Raw genomic sequence first — 5785 nt, 5'->3', positions numbered from 1 at the left:
GTGGTGTATTTTCCTTCGGATTCCTTGTGTCTGAGATGTGCTGTTCAGACGAAAACAGATGAGTGTCAAGACCTTTTTTTTTTTTTTTTTTTTTTTTCCCTTCAGTGAAGTTTTAATGTGCAAGATGAAGCAATTTCTCTGTGCAGTTGAAACAGCCGTAGTGAAAATAGAAAAAACCACACAATTTTGTTCGAATGCAGTATACCTCTGTTAAGGCAAACTCCGCTATGAACTTTACTTTTACTCTCTTGTCACAGGAAGAATACAAAATATTGTTTCAAGATAACTTTCTACCGGTACTTTCGTGTTTGTCTTGAAGAGATTGTTAAGACAACATGCACTGCTATTTACAAGCCTTCGGTAACTGGCCCGCTGGTATTCCAGCCCCAAAGGAAGTTTTAGCAACAAAAAAAAAAACGCAAATATTCAAAGCATATTTAAGCTGTACACAATGCAAGCAGGAAAGTAATGGGAAAGATACCGAAAACAGACTAATTGGTGTGTTAAATCCATGCTATACAAAGCATTCACTCAAAAGTTTAGCTGTCAATTTCTTCGTTTGGCAACACTAGGAATCGCCACAGACATGGCCGAAGCGCCATGGACATGTCACAGATTGTGCCACTGCGTCCACATGCCTCGGGAAAAAAAAAACACTGGCGTTTGTCGCCTGCTTCATTTCAACCCGATTCTCAACAGTGCTGTCAAACAGATGTGTTATTAATCGCACTCACACCGGAGAGAGAGAGAGAGAGATCAAACTTTATTTAAAGCAGCCCATGTCCGGGCTGCCGAAAATGGGGTTCTGGTGGGCCTGGAAGACGTTCAGGTGGGAATTGCGCAGGTGTCAGGGCCCCGCACGTGGGCAATGTGCCGGGCGAGGCGAGGCCAAAGGATGGGGCGAAGATCAGGCGGAGTAGCGGCCTAGTTTTCCCATGAGTATGGAATGTGGGATGGTAAAAGGTGTGGATGAAGAAAGTGAGGTGATCGCCTGGTGCGAGGACAAGTCCAGTAGGTGTGTTTAACGTGGGGATAGGCACCACACACCTGACAGTGGGGCATTACTTTGCGTTCGGTGGGGTAGTGTACAGGAACGACCAATACATATGTGCTTAGCCTGGACAAGTACCACCATACCGCGCAGCCCGACGTAACCAGTGACGGCGCACTCACATGGTTGGCTGAATGCATGCCTCGCCAGTGAATACAACCTATAACTATGCTGCAATGTTTAAGGATGAGTTGAGGCACCCCTACAATCGAGAAGTAATGTTGATTAGCAGTAGCTTTGGTAAGCGGCTCCAAGTCGCACTAACTAGTGCCTATGACGTAGTGGCAGTGCGAGAAAGCAGCTGGTCAGTTCATCACTAGTTCATTTGGTTTTCTCAGAAGTTGTCGGAAATTTGCATTACAAATGGCATGGCAGTTATCCTAACATGACTAACATCAGCACCTAAAGCTCGTCCTAAATAAAGTTTATTCCATCCATCCATCCATCCATCCAATAAAACCCGGGATAGGTCCTCATGTTACAACTCTCGTGTCTTTATTAGGCCCAGACAGGAGAGGCACAAAAAGAAAGGACATAGAGCAAAATGCAAGGCAGTGAAAAGTGTACATGTGAAAAACTAATGCTGTTTCACAACTTCGGTGGCCAGAATAAATCCACTGAACTAGCATTGCTGGCCCAAAAGGAGTATATTTTACAAAACTTTGAAAATCGAAACGTGGTCCTTGGTATTTTTTTAGATTTTACAAAAGCTTTCGACCTTATTGATCATAAAATTCTTCTGCTTAAACTTGAATACTATGGTTTCCGGGGTAAAATACACTCCCTGATTGCTTCCTATCTTCAACACCGTTCTCAGTTTGTAGACATTAACCACCATTGCTCCATGATAAAACCAGTAACCACTGGCGTCCCCCAAGGCAGTATACTTGGACCCTTTCTTTTTATACTTTATATCAACGAAATTGTAAACATTGATCAATCTGCAAAATACATTCTGTATGCCGATGACACTAGTTTATTTTTTCATGGCCAAACAGGTGTTCCCACACTGCCCAGTTCTTTCAGCAATTGAAGATTGTTAGTGTTAAATCTTTATATTCTTTCCGATTGTGTCGATGCTACAAAACTGAACTTAACAAAAGAGAACACACTTTGACTGAATTAGCTAACCTAAGAATAAATGATCCAAGTTACTGCACCCGCCATCCTGAACCTTACGAAGTTGATACATGCCGAACAGATTATGGCACACAGATGCTGAAACATCGTCTGCCGTCCATTCTTAATAAGTTATCACGTGAAAGCAACTCAGATATCGCTTTCATCTCATTCAAACGCTTGCGGGAAAATTTCTTGTAGTTTCTTTGCACTTGCGCAAAAACGTACTTTTTTACTTGTTTCTATTTGCGACGTATGACTGTAATGAATTTGCGTTGCGCCAAGTTCTTTGCCATGTGCGCACTTTTTCTTGTGTCTGAGCTGTTCTCTCTCTTTTTTTTTCTCCCACTTTTTTTTTTCGCTTGATATGCTTCCTTCCTTTCGGTGTTTGAGTTGTTGTTCATGGCAATTTGCTGAGCCAGTTATTATGTATATTGCTGAAAATCGTACAGATTAAGTTGCGCATTTTTCCCTGTATATGTTCACCCTATTTCAGCAATCGGACTGTATAGATTTTTTTTCTTCTGTTTCGGAATCCGAATCTGAATTCTTTTATGCACTGTACCGCAGACGTGCTAATAATGTATCGCGTGTAACCTTGTACTGTTTGCAAAGCCGGGGGTACGGGCCCAGTCAAGCCTCGTTATGGCTTTTTGCCCGTACCTCCCTACATCGTGTGATGTTAAATAAAATTGAATTGATGATGTTAAATAAAATTGAATGCAAAAGGAAGGAAAATATACCCAACGTTAATTCATATGAACAATGTGTACAATCAAACCCGTTTATAGCGAGCTGCAATATGCACCGCGAATAGTTCGATATATCCAATAGTTCGATATAGCCGAACCCCCCTATAACGAGCTTATTGTTACGAGTTCGCAATCCGCGGGAGCCCCCTGTCCCCTCCCCAACTCCGCCATCCGCGTATGCAGAAGCGAACACGTACAGTAGCCATTACCAGACCAAAATAATCCATTTATTGCAAGTATCAAAGCTATTTTCCGCCTTAACTGCCGACGTTGCAAAAAAAAAACGGTGATTTTTGTTTTCACTTTCGTTTTGGCGGCTTCAACTAGCATAGCATTCTCTACACGAAACATTGTTTGCACCAGTTCGAGTCCGTGTCCTCAAAAATCTAAGAAGCACTGGCGGAGCACATCGACTGCCGAAAGCGCTTCATTATAAGCGTCGGACGGATTTCACTGGCGACATCATCGGGAACGTTGGCGAGCTCTTCCCACAGTTCGCCGATGCTGCTGTCTTGGTCCGCACTCACTGACTGGGCGGGTTCCGTCGCGAGTCCCGCGCATCGGAAACAGTTCCGGAAAGTATTGGGCGTCACGTCGCTCCGTGCGAGGCGCAATGTCTCAGTCGCGGCTCTTGCTCCGTGGTCGCGGCCAATCCACATCTCAATCGCCGCTCCGAGATCATGCATTTCGGCGGCCATTCTAGGCGCCCAGAGTTCGATATACCGGATGCGAACTTCGTTATAAGGAATATGTTTCCCATGTATTTCCGTAACTGAATTATTTTTTTTCGATATATAGCATAATTCGCTCTATCCGGGTTCGTTATAGCCGGGTTTGACTGTAATAGTTGCTCTTGTGAACTATTTTTATAAACCCAGCGCAGACAGAGAGGGAGAGAGAGGCTCTTTATTAAGAATGAAAATTCAGAGAAGGAGAAGCACAGGGTATTTTTATGTATCGCTGTCCACAAATAGGTCCCGAACTTCGTCAGCAAACATGTGGGCACAATTCACGTTGACAACATTGCGCTGTAGCTTCTGCATTTTTTGACAGCCTGAAAAAAAAATGTTTTAATGAACCATATATGGTTCATTAAGGACTTTAAGGGAAGTTACTGTGGTAACGATATCTAGTTTGTTGACTGCTGCTTTTGGCTTTGTCCAGCCTAGTAGCTTTTATGTACAGCAAACTGCGGTCACAAAGGACCATGCAGGTCCTTTGAAACAAACAGGCGCATTATCAGTCTGCTGCTTGGAGATCGGCTACAGCTTCCTAGTACTGCACCTTTTTATCACTGCTTTTTCGACAACTCGCAATGAGTTTGTAAGTGCACATGCACAAAAAAATTTAATGCCCTTCCACTCTGTGAGGAAGGATGACCAGTGGAGCTGTGGTTCGTAATATTGGAGTCATCGGTAAGCTATCCGTTGCCTGTAACTACTCCCTCCGTAGATTGTCATACGTACTGACAGCAGGCAATAATGCTGTATAGTTTACAACTTTACTGCGAACTAACTAATTATAGGAAACTTGGCGTAATGCTAGAGTCGTCTTGGTGGCTATTTGTTTCCGGATACTTTCGATAACACAAGAGTTAGAGCCGTTTTCTTTAATCGTACTGTCTTCGTTAATGGTCATGCTTCACTGCAGAACAAGCAATGTGAGAAAGCCAGCATACAAAGACCAAGTTCCCGCCGAGCTCCCTAAGTTAGCTTCACCTCTAAACACGTACACATTGCTGGGAAGATATAAGGGGGGGGGGGGGGGGGGCGGGGCGATGTAACAAGCCCTAGGACCTGTTTTTTTTTTTTATATTTTTTCCGAGTTTTTCGCGGCAGAGTAACCTAGATGCTCCCGGGTGGACCGCGACCCGATACTGGGACAGACTGCCGTCAAGTTCAGCCCTAAAACAGCTCCACTGTTAAAAAATACTGAAGAATCCACCTACGCGTGGGTGACTTAGCAGTAGTGTAAAAACTATTTTAAATAATATGGGGGGGGGGGGGGGGGTGGGGGGGAGGGGCTCGAGAACGCCATGCGGCCGAGCTCCACGTGGCGATCGAGCTGGCGGCGATGACCGGGCCGCGGGAGATTTGAAAAGCAACTTGCAAAAGTTTGTAACTATAGGCACTATTCCCTGGGTATAATTTAATTAAGACACATTTTAGTCCGTTTCTGTTCCTGTTCTATGCCTTCCATCGATTTTTAAGGGCCTAGCGTAAATTTGGCCACTTTTTGTATTTGGGTGACACAATGTTGGCGCCTGCATAGCTTTGCTGGGAGAGGTGCATTGATGTGACGTCGTCGTTTGCGGGCATGCTTGGCGATTATGCATCTGCCGAGCACGTGACCACCGATGCGTGGGAGGACGAACTTCATGTGCACTGTGGCGCTTGCTGAAATCGCGTGTCCTCCTTTCCACTCTCCCGTTGTCGCTGCGTCCTACGGGCGGGCATGCGCTTCTGTCTGCCGCCGTCGTATACTTTACAGTTAGCGATACGGTGACGTTTTCCGTGGAGGGTTGATGAGCATGGCTGATTGCGCATGGCTAGCGCCCACAGAACATCGCTCAGTAGAGTCTTTTAGCATAGCGGGTAGCGTACGGTATACTCTAGCGGCGGGTATAGGGACCCGACTGCGGACGCTACCCGCTATGCTAAAACACTAAGCAGCCTAGCTAGCGACGCTTGCGTTAAGAATGCGCTGAATATCGTCATCCTCGCTGCTAGTGAAAGCGGTGATGGAATATCTGCCGCGATGTTAAGTCAAAAGTCCTCTCCGGAGACCACCCACGGACGAAGCTGGCTGATCTAAGCGCTTCGAAGCCACCGCCACAGAGGCCTCTGTCACTACTCATATACTA

This window comes from Haemaphysalis longicornis, unplaced genomic scaffold (assembly GCF_048455015.1).
Source record: "Haemaphysalis longicornis isolate Haplotype H1 unplaced genomic scaffold, Haemaphysalis longicornis Haplotype H1 scaffold_8, whole genome shotgun sequence".
Lineage (NCBI taxonomy): Eukaryota > Metazoa > Arthropoda > Arachnida > Ixodida > Ixodidae > Haemaphysalis > Haemaphysalis longicornis.
This window is presented reverse-complemented; position numbering follows the sequence as displayed.